We start from the raw sequence: 15,230 nt of genomic DNA, 5'->3' as shown, positions 1-15,230 counted from the left end.
GCTCAATTCAAGTGCTATGAGGAATGAACAACAAATGTTTCTCAGCAAAGCTCATATCCCATGAATAAATATATCAATAAGTTATTGATTTGTGCAGCATGAGGTGAGGGAAGTAAAAAGGAAACAAAACTGGAGGTTTCAATTCACTATTAAGCATTATGAATGGTGACCTGACTGAATTAGAGGGGTTTGGAATGATACGATTGCTTCAGAGTGGAGAAGTGAAATGCCATTGCAGTAGGTGTATTAAAATTAACCAGTTCAGAGATGTAAAATACACCTCTGGAGCTGAGGGAACTTGAACCCAAGCTGCCTGGCTCGGACACAGATACACAAACACGGGACCACAATCTGCAGCTGTATACTCTGACCTAATAAGTACCAGACAACACAAAGTGCAGATGAAATCAATCCATAATGAAAATTAATTTGCAAAATTATCTGAAGTAGCATGCAACTTTGATTTAACTACATTCAAAAAATCCATATTTCAAACCTTTAGTTATTATTTTATTTTTTACAGTTTCAATTTTTAATTTATACATAATTGCCTTAATTAATCGATAACAGTGAGGTTCTAGACTGGCCCAACTAGAAAACCAATAAAGGTTTAACTACACTGCCAAAATATTAGAACATAAATTTATGGATGTCTAAACCATATTGTATAATGCCCATATCAGACAACATCTGGATGAATCTGCTTTTTTAAAAAAATATGACAATAAAATAAATTAAATGTATGCAGCAGCTATCCATGAGCTCAAGATATCGTAAAGCAGTGAAGAGGCTATCATAACAGAGTTCCATTGTGGCCATTGCTGCAATTTTAAAAATCCAGTTCCCAATTCGCTTGGGGTCCTAACCCCTACTTTGGGAAATGTTGTATTTAAGTATTTTGCAGTCAACTGAACAGAAGTAATGAAGAATGTGCACAAGTTTCTACAAATGCCAATGTGATATCTGCAAATGATTTGGTCCAGCGAGGTTAGTTAATGGTTAATATTGGAGGGAGGCATGCATACGTTGGAAACAATGCTGATGTTGATCCTGAATGTGAACAAAAAAACCAAAGAACCCTGGGCTCTCTACGGCATTCTTATATATTAAAAAAACTAAAAACTGGTCAAAGGTTAGAAACATTTTCAGTAAAATTGCAGGTGTAGGACAAGAGGCACAGATTTGGATTAGTGAAACAAAAAAAATTCAAGATGATATCTAGGCACTTTTTATACAGTGCTCTACATAGGAACTAGTTTTCCAAAATATGGGAGGTAAAAACATCTGAAACTAAGAGAATGTTGCAATAGGAACGGTTTATTATTGGACCAATTAACTCAATGGTCCTGCACATCCACAGTAGTTAAGTAATTAAGACAATTGAGTTACATCTTGGCAGCCCTAATTAACTGTTTCAGCCAGATTGATGGCAACAATTTGGCACTGGCCTTCCAGATTTGAAGAGGGTGGCTAGAGTTTGCTCCAGATAGAAAAACAATAGGAGTACGAGCAGGCCATTTGGCCCTTGAAGCCCACTTTGCTAGTGAGTAAAGCATTGGTTCATTTTAGTCTCCACTCCACTTTCCTGCCACATCTTAGATTCTTTCAGTGTCCAGAAATCTATTAATCACATCCTTGAATATTAACAATGATTGGTCATCCATAGCTCTGTGGGATAATGTTATGGACTACACCAAATACCAAAATATATTAAGGTAGTCCAGACCCTAACATTTTCTTAAGTTAAATACAAGTGTAAGATGTCGCACTCCAGATGCGAATTGATTGGCAAAACTACTCAACGTTAAGCAAAACACAATTTACTCATACACTACATCAAAAGAGAAAAAGAATTGGCTTAGCTGTAACTCTACTGAAATGTTTAACACAATAATAAATACAATAACATTACTAATTAACTGTTTCAAACAGTAACACCTCAAACACATCCTCAGGAAAGGCAAATTCAGAAAAACAGATTGCCTCACATGCAATTCCAGCAGCAGGAGCTAAAAACATCAAAAGAAAACTGTGTGCGTGTGTAGCACGGAAAGATGTTTTGCAGCTTCCAAACCCTGCTGACTCCCCAGCAGCAGCTGCTACAGAAAACTAACAAAAATCTTGGTTCTGTGGGAGCTTGACCATACCCATTCAGGCTGTTCCTATTGTTCCAAGCTGTTTATTGGCTTTCAATAGACTTTATTTCTATAACTCTGCCTTAAAACTTCTCTTCAAAACAAAAACTAGCACAAAATACACCTCAAAGTCATAATATCATCAAAGATGGAGAATTCCAAAGATTCACAATCCTCCTAAATACCCCACCCCTCACCTCCATTCTCATTCTCTAGCCAAGGGAAACAACTTCTTTCCCAACTACATCTGCTCAGAACATCGTTACAATTAGATCACCTTAACTATTCTAAACTTCAGAGTATAAAACCAGTCTCATCAAATTGCTATCCAATACCCCCGCTAGATATGTACAAACCAGGATTTCAGATTCGGACTGAAGGCTCGTCATCAGTTGTGTTTCACAAGAATCAGTTCTGGGTCCTCTTTTCTTGCTTATTTATATAAATTACTTGGATGAGAATATAGAAGGCATGGCTAGTAAGCTTGCAGATGACACCCAAACTGATAGCATAGTAGACAATGAAAATGGTTATATAAGATTACAAAGGGATCTTGATCAAATGGGCTGAAATACGGCAAATTGTGTTTATCCAGATTGAACTATGTATTGCATTTTGGTACAAATGGGCAGGATTTATACAATTAATAATAGGAACCTAGGTAGTGTTGCAGAAGACAGGACCCGAGGGGTGCAGGCACATAATGCTTTGAAGTTTGCGTCAAATATAGATAGGCATTTAGCACACTTGTCTTCATTGCTCAGAACACTGGAGGTAGGACATTATGTTGAGGATGCATAGGATACTGGTGAGGGCTCTTCTGGAGTATTGGAGAACTGTGCCCAGTTCTGGTTGCCCAGTTATAGGAAGGATATTATTAAACAGGAGAGGGTTCAGAAGAGAAACGCTGGATAATGGCTGGATAGGCTGGGACATTTCTCACTGGAGTATAGGAGGTTGAGAGGTGACCTGATAGAGTTGTAGAAAATCATTAAGAGAATGGATAGGGTTAATGGTAGATGTTTTTTTCCTGCTCGGATGGAGGATTTCAAGACTAGCAGGCACATTTTTAAAGATGAGAGGAGACAGAGATTGCAAAAAGACATCTGGGACAAATGTTTTACCACAGAGGGTGATTAGTTTGTGGAATAAACTTCCGGAGTATGTAGTGGACGTGAGCACAGATACAATACTTAGAAGATATTTGGATAAGTACATGGATCGGACATCTTTGGAGAGATATGGGCCAGGAGCAGGCAGGTGGGGCCAGTTTAGTTTGGTATTATGTTTGCATGGACCGGTCGGACCGAAGGGTCTGTTTCTGTGTTATATAACTCTATGACTGGTTTTAGGCTGAACTAAAGTGATGACCCCTGTGGCTGATTAGCTTAAAGGACAAATAATAATATTGCAAAGATTTTAACTATCCCAGCAGAAAGAGACAAACTTTGACTACAAAGCAAATTGAAAATTAACAAAAGTGCAATGAATTCCAAATGTTTTAATCAAAAAGGATCCGTTCTAGTGCCATCTCACTAAGAAAATCTCACAATTGCCACTTTATGTAAACTAATGGGGCTAGTATCGCGTTATAGCCAATACAGATAAGGAAAGTTCACTTTCTACAAATAACGGTCTAAATTCTTCAAGTATATTAAAACCAATTCATGTTGAAGAAACACATGTTATCGCAGTGCTATCAAATATGTGAAAATCCAAAGAAAAGCATCCTGGGTAATGCAAGATGGAGGATGGGAAAGAATTGTGGCTGCATGAGCTTCTTTTTTTAAAAAGGGGTTGGAGCTAGTTTCCTTGAATTCCAGGAGTAATAATAACTGTTTTATAATCTGTTGCATTGTTTTAGAACTTCTAAGAAATAGGTCAAAACATTGGCAGTTTAAAAAGGAGGAAGAGACAAAGGCAATGACAACATGGTCAGAGAATAAAACAAGAAACCTACAGCGGTGAATCTGTACAGCTACAACCTTTGCTGTTTGAGGTCAAGTATCTCTCGACATCGGAGTGCATCTAAGAAAACAAACAGTTAAATTCAAAGATGACCTTGGAGGAATGTGTGGGAGAGTTCACAGTATAGAACCAGCTAAGTGTATAGTTTTTAAGTATAACTTTACTGTTCTTTTTCTTTGTAAATCTAAATTAACAAGTAGAATGGGTTCTTATTTGATTATAGGATTATGAAGGTATAGGTGTGTAATGTACCTTTAAGAGAGAGGAAGCTAGGAAGGACGGACTGAAAGCACGGTGTCCTGAACAATTTAAAAATGTAACATTTGGTTGAAACAAATACCAGCGTTGCTTTGCCATGGAACAAAACCAAATTCAAATTCAGCCAGTTTAAATTGTGCCCCAGATACCAGAATACAATCAAATTTGAATTTTACTGTTTGGGATGACATAAAACCAATGAAATAATCTGATGTTTTGGGGTATATAACCTGACATTTTGAACAGTTAGGGAGAGAACAGCCACGAGTGCCAATAAGTACAGATTGCTGGCCGCATAGCTCTCTGAAAGCCCATAAAGAAAAGTTGTGCTGAAGACCGAAGAGACAACCCAGCAAAATACAGAGGAAAATCTACAAAGGAGAATCGAAAAAGCTGTTCATAAGAAATGCTATGCAGAAGACCGAAGAAAAGGCGACCGAGGAAAATACAGACGGACAGAAGTCTACAGAGAAAAAAATCTACAAAGAAGAATCTACAAAGAAGAATCTACAAAGCCAATTGGTTTTGAAACATGATTAATTTTTTGTAAATCTTAATTGGGTCTTTTTTTTAAAAAATCGGACCAGTATTGTAGAGTGGGAGGCAAAAGATAGGTTTAAGAGAAAGGAGCTGTAAATAGCTGTTGCTTTAATATTCTCTGTTGGTCTTACCAAAGAATAAAATTGTTAATTTTTACTTTAAATAGTGACCTACAGGATGGATCTTTGCCTCTCAAAATTTAACAGACTACAGAGCAAGGTGAGCTTCTCTGTGTCGAACTTAGCAGAGAGGTTTACCCAGTGTCATAACATATGTTTTATTGAGATCTGTTGCTTGATTGAATTTTAAAAGTATAAAACATAGGTACTAAGTTAGCCTGGAACAGTTTTTTTTAAAAGAGACGCAAGACTATTATTTTCTGGTCTGTAGATTGTCAAGATGCAAAGATAGCCTTTAACAGAGCAATGTGCTCTTCCTGTCACATGTGGGAGATTAGGGAGAGTTTTCATGATGATTATGTCTGCAGTGTGTTTGATTGCGAATCCTGTCAGATCAGATGGATCAGATGGAGTGGCAGTTAGAGGCAATGAGGAACTTAAAGGAGCAAGGAGGCATGATGGATGGCAATTAGAGGAAGGGAGAAAAACTGCAAATAATCAATCAATCAGAGGATGGGTTACCTGCAGGAAAGGTAGGAGGGGGAGGCAGGTCGTCCAAGAGTGTCCTGTGGGTATTCCCATCTCAAACTAGTATCCTGTTTTGGAAATTGGAGAGAGTGATGGACTCTCAGGGAACGTAGTAAGAACAGCAAAAATTCTGGTACTGAGACTGGCTTTAATGTAATGAGGGGAACATCATGTTCCAAGCGATTGACTGTGGTAGGGGACACAAATCAGTGGCACTGACAGGTGTTTCTGCAGCCAACAGCAAGAAATCAGAATGGTGTGCTGCCTCCCTTGAGCCAGGATCAGAGACAATGCAGAATATTCTCAAAGGGGAGAGGGACCAACAGGAGGCCTTTGTACACATTGGAACTAATGACATAGAACATTACAGCACAGTACAGGCTCTTCAGCCCTTGATGTTGTGCCAACTTGTGGAACCAATTTAAAGCCCAGCTAACCCACACTATTCCATTCTCATCCATTTGCCTATCCAATGACCATTTAAACGCTCTTAAAGTTGGCAAGTCTACAACTATTGCAGGCAACGTGTCCCACGCCCTTGCTACTCAGCAAAGAAACTATCACCCCTCAATTTAAAGCTATGTCCCCTCGTACTAGCCATCACCAAAGAAAAAGGCTCTCACTGTCCAACCTATCTAACCCTCTGATTATCTTACATGTCTTAATTAAGTCACCTCTCAACCTTCTTCACTCCAACAAAAATAGCCTCAAGTCGCTCAGCCTTTCCGCGAAAGGCCTTCCCTCCAAACCAGGCAACATCCTAGTAAATCCCCTCTGAACCCTTTCCAAGCTTCCACATCCTTCCTACAATACAGTGACCAGAACAGTACGCAATACTCCAAATGTGGCCACACCAGACTTTTGTACAGTGCAGCATACTCTCGTTCCAAAATTCAATCCCTCCACCAATAAAAGCTAACACAGTGTATGCCTTCTTAACAGCCCTATCAACCTAGGTGGCAACTTTGAGGGATCTATGTACCTGGACACCAAAGATCTCTCTGCTCATCTACACTACCAAGAACCTTACCATTAGCCCAGTACTCTGCATTCCTATTACTCCTTACAGAGTGAATCACCTCACACTTTTCTGCATTAAACTCCATTTGCTACTTATTAGCCCAGCTCTGCAGCTTATCTATGTCCCTCTAACCTACAACATCCTTCATCACTATCCACAACTCTACCGACCTTGGTGTCATCTGCAAATTTACTAAGCCATCCTTCCATGCCCTCATCCAGGTGATTTATAAAAATAACAACAGTGGACCCAAAACAGATCCTTGCGGTACCCCACGAGTAACTGATCTCTAGGATGAATATTTCCCATCAACCACCATCCTCTGTCTTCTTTCAGCTGGCCAATTTCTGATCCAAACCACTAAATCACCCTCAATCCCATGCCTCCATATTTTGTGTAATAGTCCACCATGAGTAACTTTATCAAACGCCTTACTGAAATCCATATACACCACATCAACTGATTGACCCTCATCCACTTGTTTGGTCACCACAGGAAGGGAAAAGGATGAGATTCTAAAAGGAGAATACAGGAATTTTAAAAAATGAAGTCCTCGAGGGTAGTAATATTTGGATTACCAAGATCCTGGTGGGAGCTGCTGAACAAAGAGATCTTGAAGTGCAGGTTCATAGCTCCTTGAAAGTGGAGTCGCAGGTAGATAGTGAAGGCGGCGTTTGGTATTGATCAGGGCATTGAGTGTAGGAGTTCGAAGGTCATGTTGCGGCTGTACAGGACATTGGTTAGGCCACTGTTGGAATATTGCATGCAATTCTGGTCTCCCTCCTAGCAGAAGGATATTGTAAAATTTGAAAGGGTTCAGAAAGATTTACAAGGATGTTGCCAGGGTTGAAGGGTTTGAGCTGTAGGGAGAGGTTGAATAGGCAGAGTGACTTCATAGAGCTTTATAAAATCATGAGGGGCATGGTTGGGTAAATAGGCAAGGTCTTTTCCCTAGGTGGGGGAGCCCAGAACTAGGTCGCATGGGTTTAAGGTGAGAGGGGAAAGATTTAAAAAGGACTGGAGGACCAACATTTTCATGCAATGGTGGTGCGTATATGGAATGAGCTGCCAGAAGTAGTAGTGGAGGCTGGTACAATTGCAACATTTAAAAGGCATCTGGATGGGTATGTGAATAGGAAAGGTTTACAGGGATATGGGCCAAATGCTGGCAAATACGACAAGATCAATCTGGTCGGCATGGAGGAATTGGACCAAAGGGTCTATTTCCATGCTATATATCTTTATGACTTCATGACTAATATAAAACCTATAAAACCTTAGCAATATGAAGCATACTTGCAAATGTGCAACTAAAAGTGAAAACAGCCCCACTGTCTATTCAAAATAAACATTCTTCCAGTTGAAAAACTCTTCAGTTTCCTTTAGCTATCTGGCCTTGAATACTGCTGAAATGATAGGCTTGTTGGTTTTGCACTGATAAAAACTGAAGTTTTCAAGCATACATAAGCAATTAACAGTTGACCCAGAACAAGCATTCTCTGGGAGGGTGGTCAGTCTGGGGACCTCTATGGATTTTTTCCCGCCCAGACAATATCCATGTTGATAAGCTACAAGGAAAGCCCTCATTGAAATGCACAACATAAGTAGGCTGAAGTGTCAATTATGCAATATTATTCAAAAAGAGTTAGGTATGTCTTAAATAAAAGAAGGGGTTTGGTGGATATATAGGTTTTTTGTTGCTACTAGTAAGTTTAATATTTTAATATCTCGGATTGCAACTTGGGATTGTCTGGTTCTATTGTAGGGCTGCTAAATATCATCAATAGCCTAATCCTGCTTTCTCCCCTTTACCTTTGATCCCATTTGTCCCACATGCTCTCTCTCTCCAGCTGCCTCTTGAATACATTCAATGTTTTGGCATCAACTACTTCCTGTGGTAATGAATTCCACAGGGCTCACCATTCTGAGTGGAGACATGACTCCTCATCTTAGTCCTAAATGGTCTACTCTGAATCCTCAGACTGTGACCCCTGGTTCTGGATGCACCATCAGAATTATCCTCCCTGCATCTACTCTGTCCAGTACTGTTAGAATTGTCTAAGTTTTTATGAAATCCCCCTTCACTCATCTGAACTCCAGCAGAATCAATCCTCGTCAATCTCTCCTCATAGGTCAGTCTCACCATCCTCAGAATCAGCCTGGTAAACGTACTATGCACCCCCTTGACAGCAAGAGCATCCTTCCTCAGAGGAGACCAAAACTGCGCACAATATTCTAAGTGCGACCTCACCAAAGGCCTGTCTAACTGCAACACATCCCTGCTCCTTTATTCAAAACTCCTCTAATGAAGGCCAACATACCGTTTGCCGCCTTCACCGCCTGTTGCGCCTGCATGCTTACCTTCTGCCTGCTCCTCGGGTGCTGCTTGGCCTGCTGTGCTTTTCCAGCACCACACTCTCAACTCTGATCGCCAGAATCAGCAGTCCTCACTTTCTCCTTTTTATACACTCTGCCTCTATTTATAAAGCACAAGATTCAGTATACTCATTAGCTCTATTCTTGACCACTTATGTCATCAATGGTTTGAGCATATATGCCCCAGATGTCTATAAATTTGTATTCACTTTACACTTTTCTCAGTGTATATCACTTAATGTTTCGCACTGTTTCATGAGCCATATGCCTGTCTCCTCTAATAGCCTGTATGTTCGAGTGATGGGTTGACAGAGAAAGTGGCAGAGGCTTGTGCAATTACAGCAGTTAAAAGATATCGGAATAGTTATATGAATAGAAATGGTTTAGAGGGATATGGGCCAAGTACTGGCAAATGGGACTAGATTAATTTAGGCTGATTGGCATGGACAGGTTGGACCAAAAGGTCTGTTTCCATGCTGTACACCTCTGACTGTTCAACTTTTTGGTTGCACGTTCACGCTCTATTCTGGCAATCATTTGATGCAAACTTTTAACTGAATAAAGACATTAAAAATTGACCTCTAGTGGATTTCAAGACTAGGTGGGAACATTTTAACAGTGAGAGGAGAGAGATTTGAAAAATAAATAAGCAAATTTTTTTAGATGGAGGGTGGTTTGTGTGTGGAAGGAACTTCCTGAGAAAGTGGTGGGTATGGGCGCAATTGTAAAGTTTAAAATACATTTTGGATAGATACATGAATAGGAAAGGTTTGGAGGGAAATAGGCCAGGAGTAGGCAGGTGGGACTAGTTTAGTTTGGGATTATGTTTGGCATGGACTGTTTGGACCAAAGGGGTCTGTTTCTGTGCTGTATGACTCTATGCCTAAAGAACTGGTGCACAAGGACACCCAGGCCCTGTAGTGTACACTCCTCTCTCAATTTACAGCCATTCAGGTAGTAATCTGCCATGTTTTTGTTTCCAAAGTGAATAACCTCACACTTATCCAAGTTATACAGCATCTGCCCACTCATCCAACCCGTCCAGATCATGTTGGAGAATCTCTGCACCCTGCTCACCCTCCCACCCAACTCTATCATCTGCAAACGTTGAGATGTTACATTGTTCCCTAATCCAAATTATTAATGCATTATATAAATTAATATTAATATAAATTACTGGAAAAATTCAGCAAGTCTGGCAGCGTTGGTGCAGAGAAATAGAGAGTTAACGTTTCGGGTCGAGTGACCTTTCCTCAGAATTGTAAACATTGTGTAGTATACAGGACAAGACTTAATTAAAAGCTTCTAGAGAGAACCATCTCCTAGAAATCATGCATTACTCCATCACTTCCCATGAGGTAGTTTATCCTGCTTACAGTTACATCATTCTTTGTACTACAGCTTGCACTCCAAGCCTCAAATCAACCAAAACTCAACTGCTCATATCCCAAAATGCATCAAGAGCAGTCAGCTATCACTCACATGATGGCAGAGTACAATGCTCCAGTCGGAGCTCCTCTGCTTGCCAGTACCTTTCCTTTTCCTTTTTTTCCCCTCCCCTTTATAGCTTTTCTTTTTCTAAGGCTAAGTCCGGTGGCGAAGCAAACATGTCGATTCCCAGAGTGGTGACAGAGCAAAGTCCTGGATGGAGGCCAACACATGGAGGCTTTGTGCTCTGGGACTGGCAGGCACAGACTAGAACTGAAGTACCTATGTTCACTTATCACTCAGGACTTTTTCCAAATGTTCCACGCTAATCTAATTGTTAAAAAAAGTCTGTAACAACATTTTTTTTTACTCTTAATTACGCTTAAAAGTATCTATACCCAGGTACTCTGTACCTAAGATGGTGTCGAAAGGTGACATTATAAACTTTTCACTGCACTTATTCACGTACATATGAGAATAAAAGCTATTCTATTCAGTTGATGTCACAAAACCTTTGTTTTCAAATCCCCCCACAAATTTGCTCCATGCTCTCTCTCATCTTCATCAGACACACATTCTGGGATGAAACTTCTCCAATCTTACCTTGTGGGTCCTCTGTTTTCATTGCTTCATCAGCAGCAGCTGTGACCTCCTATTCTTCTTTAATCTTCTGTCTTTAACCATGCTCTTAGTCACATGTCTAATATGTCTCATGCAGTTCAATGTTAACTTTGTTTGATAACATTTTTGTGAAAAGCATGGTGACTCTTTACTACATTAAAGCAGCACATGAATGCAACTTGTTGAACACAGGCCACATGTATTCCAGCAACACTGAGCATTTCCTTAGCAGTGTTCAATCTATGGCAAAAGACACATGCTAATCATTTGAATAGCCTGACCCTGTAGAATCTAGTGGAGTCAGGCAGCCTGTCCACCAATTCACCAAACTAACCTTCACCACTACAATGGAGCACTAAAAGATAAATGTCTTAAATTTAACATTAAGAGTAGCTAACAGACAAGTTCCAGCAAAAAAAAAGGATTCAGAGACAGTAACTTGTATTAACCATTAAGTCTTGCCTTGGAGACTGCAAACGTAACCTAAAAGTGATCCAATGCACTGCCGAAAGGCCTAATTTTTATTTCCTTACTATGATGCAATGGTAATTTTTACAGAAGACTTTGCTGCAAGTAATAATTGTTTAATGTATCTCTTTCCCTCCCTCCAACTAAACTGAATATATAAAAAGACAAGAAAACCAACATGGATAACCAGCCATACAATTACCATAGTAACATCAATTTATTGACATATTGGTGACCATGTTAGTACAGATTACCGATCTTAAAATTTTTAAAATAAAAATTAGCACTGGCAAAGGATTACAGGACTAAAGGTGGAACAAAGTGAATCAAACATGAGCTAGATAATAAGAAGCCAAGAACAATTCATTTTTCAATGGGCAGTACTTAAAGAGGAAGTGGCTAAGAGTTCCCCAGGGAGCAGCTCTTGGAACAATACTTTGACAATCAACATGACAGACAATAACCAGACAAGCAGACCAAAGTCAGCATTGTATAGTTTGCCAACTACAAAAACTTGTGCAATTGTCTCAGAAACAGAATGACTGAGCAGAGGTGCCAATGACTTCGATGTGGTACTTTTTGCATATAAATATCAAGACTCAGTCACACAGTATGGACAGAGACCCTTAGGTCAACCAGTCTATGCTGACCATGTTCCCAAAACTAAACTAGTCCCACCAGCCTGCACTTGGCCTATATCCTCCAAACATTTCTTATTCATGAACTTTTCCAAATGTCTTTTAAATATTCTAACTGTACCTGTATCTACCACTTTCTCTGGCAATTCATTTCACACATAAACTACTTTATATTTCAAAGAAAATTGTCCCTTCTTTTTAAATCTTTGTCCTCTCATCTTAAAAAAACATACCTCCTGGTTTTAAACTCTTCCACCCCCCCACCCCCCTTTTCTTTGCCCCTCAATTTTATAACCTTCTATATGATCATCCTCAACCTCCTACACTCCAGTGACAAAAAAAATTCCCAGCCTATTCAGTGTTTTTTATTTCAAACTCTCCAGTCACAACAAAATCCTGGTAAATCTTTTCTCACTTCTCTCCAGTTTAATAATATCCTTCTGAAAACACGTCCACCAAGCTGCATACAGCACTCCAGAAGAGTCCTCACCAATGTCCTGTACCAACCTCAATATGATGTCCTAACTCGTATACTCGAAGGTCTGAGCAATGAAGGCAAGCATGCTAAACATTTTCTTAACCATCCTGTCTACCTATGACAAATTCCAAACAATTATGTACCTGAACCCCTAGGTATCTGTTCAACAACACTAGTCTCAAAATTTTAATTTAATTAGGAAACAAAACACAACACATCAAAAGATGATAAACAAAAGAATTTAAAGGTGGTTGTTGGCCAACATTCAAGTTGTTTTGGCAATACTGCATCTTAAGTCAATCAAATGGAATCTGTTGCCAGAAGTGTGTAGCCCATTTCTATGTGGATTTAACAAGTCCATAATTACTGATCCATGGCCAGTAGACACTTACTGAGGAGATTAATATCTGAACCACAGTGTCAACTCTCTCAAGATTCCTGGGGGAAACAAAATGTGTGCTTCTCAAAATTCCACTTAGTTTTAATGTTGTATCACCTATTGAACTTGGCCCACAGTACTAATTTAACTTAAAATGATAAGAGGTTTATCTCTCATCGCATCAAACTAGAATACTATGTTAGGAACATGAATAGGCTAATCAGCCTCTTCAGTCTGCTTCAAGGTTCAATCATAATCATTGACCTGTACCACATCTTCATTTCTTCATCCTCTCTCCTTCAAAAATATGCCCCCTAGTTTTGAATTCCCCCACTCAAGGGAAAAGACCTTTCCTATTCACCTTTTCTTTGCCCCTCGATTTTATAAACCTCTAAGGTCATCCCTCAACCTCCTATGCTCCAGTGGAAAAAAGACTTGCCAGCCTATTAAGCCTGGGTTTACTGTGGTGCAATGAGGCAAACGTAATAAAGGGAGGTAAAAGTGAAGGAACTCTTAGGAGACAGTGATCATAATATGATTGAATTTACTCAGCAATTTTGAGAGGGCGAAGACAGAATCAGATAATGGCATTACAACTGAATAAAGACAACTACAGCGGCACAAGGGAGGAGCTGGGCAGAACTAACTGGGAGAGGAGTCTAGCAGGAAAGACAGTGCAACAGCAATGGCAGCAGTTTGAGAGTGTACTCCACAGACACTGCAAAGATTCATCCTGAGGAAAAAGAAGCATGGTACCAAGGAAATTGCCTGCCTCTTTGTCAGCCACATTGAATCGTCCCTCCTCACTATCTATACAGGCACTGTGCCCAACTCTTCTGCCGTTACATCAATGACTGCATTGGTGCAGCATCCTGTACCCAGGCTGAACTGGAGCAGTAAATCGACTTCGCCCACAACTTCCGCCCCACCCTCGGTCCATCTCGGACACCCTTTCTTGACCTCTCCGTTTCCATCTCCAGCGAGCCTCCAGACAGACATTTACTATAAAACCACAAACTCTTACAGCTACCTAGACTGCACCTCCTCCCACCCAGTATCCAGCAAGAACTCCATCCCAGTCTTCCAATTTCTCTGCCTCCACTGCATCTGCGCAGACGAGGACACATTCCACTCCCAAGTATCCCAGATGTCCATTTATTTCGAGCAACATCTTTCCCCTACCTCCAGATAGCCCTCCAGCACACCACCTCCATTCCCCATTCCATTGCTATAACAACCCTTCTCCAAACGCAATACAGACAGGGTCGCCCTTGTCCCCACCCACCAACCCACCAGTCTCTGCATTCAAATCATCCTTAAACATTCCCAACTCCAACTCGACCCCACCACCAAGGACATCTTCCCCTCCCACCTCTCGTTATCTTCCGCAAGGACCATTCCTTTCACCAATCCTTGGTTTGCACCATTCTCCCCACCTTCACCCCTGAACCCACAGGTATCTTCTCCTACAACCAGAAAAGATGCAAAACCTGCTGGCACACCAACACCCTCACTTCCACCCAGGGCCCCAAACAGCCCTTCCAGATGAGACAAAGGTTCACCTGCCTCTTCTCCTTCCTGAAGAAGGGCTTATGACCGAAACGTCAATTCTCCTGTTCCTTGGATGCTGTCTGACCTGCTGCGCTTTTCCAGCAACACATTTTCAGCTCTTCTCCAACCTAGTTTACTGTATTCTGTGCTCCCGATGGGGTCTTCTCTGCGTTGGGGAGACCAAATGTAAATTAAGGGAACAGTTCACTGAGTATCTCAGCTAGGCCTGCAGTGGCCAACCAGACCTCCCAGTCACCATCCATTTTAATTCCCCCTCCCATTCCCTTTCCAACATGACTGTCTTTGGCCTCTTCCATTACTACAACGAATCAAACCACAAACTAGAGGAGGAACACCTCATCTTCTGCTTGGACAGCCTACAGCCCAGAGGACTCAATATTAAGTTCTCCAATTTCAAATAACCTCCCTTCCCATCCAACTCCCTTCCCAGCTGCACCTCCTCCCTTCCATTCCTCTCAGCCACTTACTAGATTCATCCCCCGTATTGACCAATCAGGATGTACCCTGTACCTGTCTCCACCTATCCCCTCCTCACCACCCTGCCACACCCCACCTCTATCTGCGGCTCCCCTTACTCCCACTCAGTCCCGAAGGGTTACAGCCAAAATGTCAGAAAAGTTGGGTAGATTAGGTTTATTTTCATCAGGGAAAAAAAGGAGATTGAGGGGGGACCTGATTGAGGTTTATATAATCATGAAGGG

General features: G+C 40.8%; 1 protein-coding gene across 6 annotated transcripts in view; it reads right to left on the bottom strand.

The window, feature by feature from the left end:
• foxn3 (forkhead box N3) overlaps positions 1-15,230 on the bottom strand; it is a 474,886-nt gene that overhangs the window by 359,063 nt on the left and 100,593 nt on the right. Inside the window, exon 1 of one of the 6 annotated variants that reach the window (XM_087989601.1) lies at positions 8,931-9,185. The exons of the other annotated variants lie outside the window; for them this stretch is intronic. The gene's annotated coding sequence lies outside the window, so the exon portion shown is untranslated. Of the gene's footprint in view, positions 1-8,930; positions 9,186-15,230 lie in introns of those variants that run through there. 6 annotated transcript variants of the gene reach the window in all.

This window comes from Chiloscyllium plagiosum, unplaced genomic scaffold (assembly GCF_037043375.1).
Source record: "Chiloscyllium plagiosum isolate Xiang-an unplaced genomic scaffold, Cpla_swu_hap1 HiC_scaffold_8, whole genome shotgun sequence".
Lineage (NCBI taxonomy): Eukaryota > Metazoa > Chordata > Chondrichthyes > Orectolobiformes > Hemiscylliidae > Chiloscyllium > Chiloscyllium plagiosum.
Note: the sequence above shows the minus strand (reverse complement) of the source record. Positions and strands in the feature narration are given on the sequence as shown.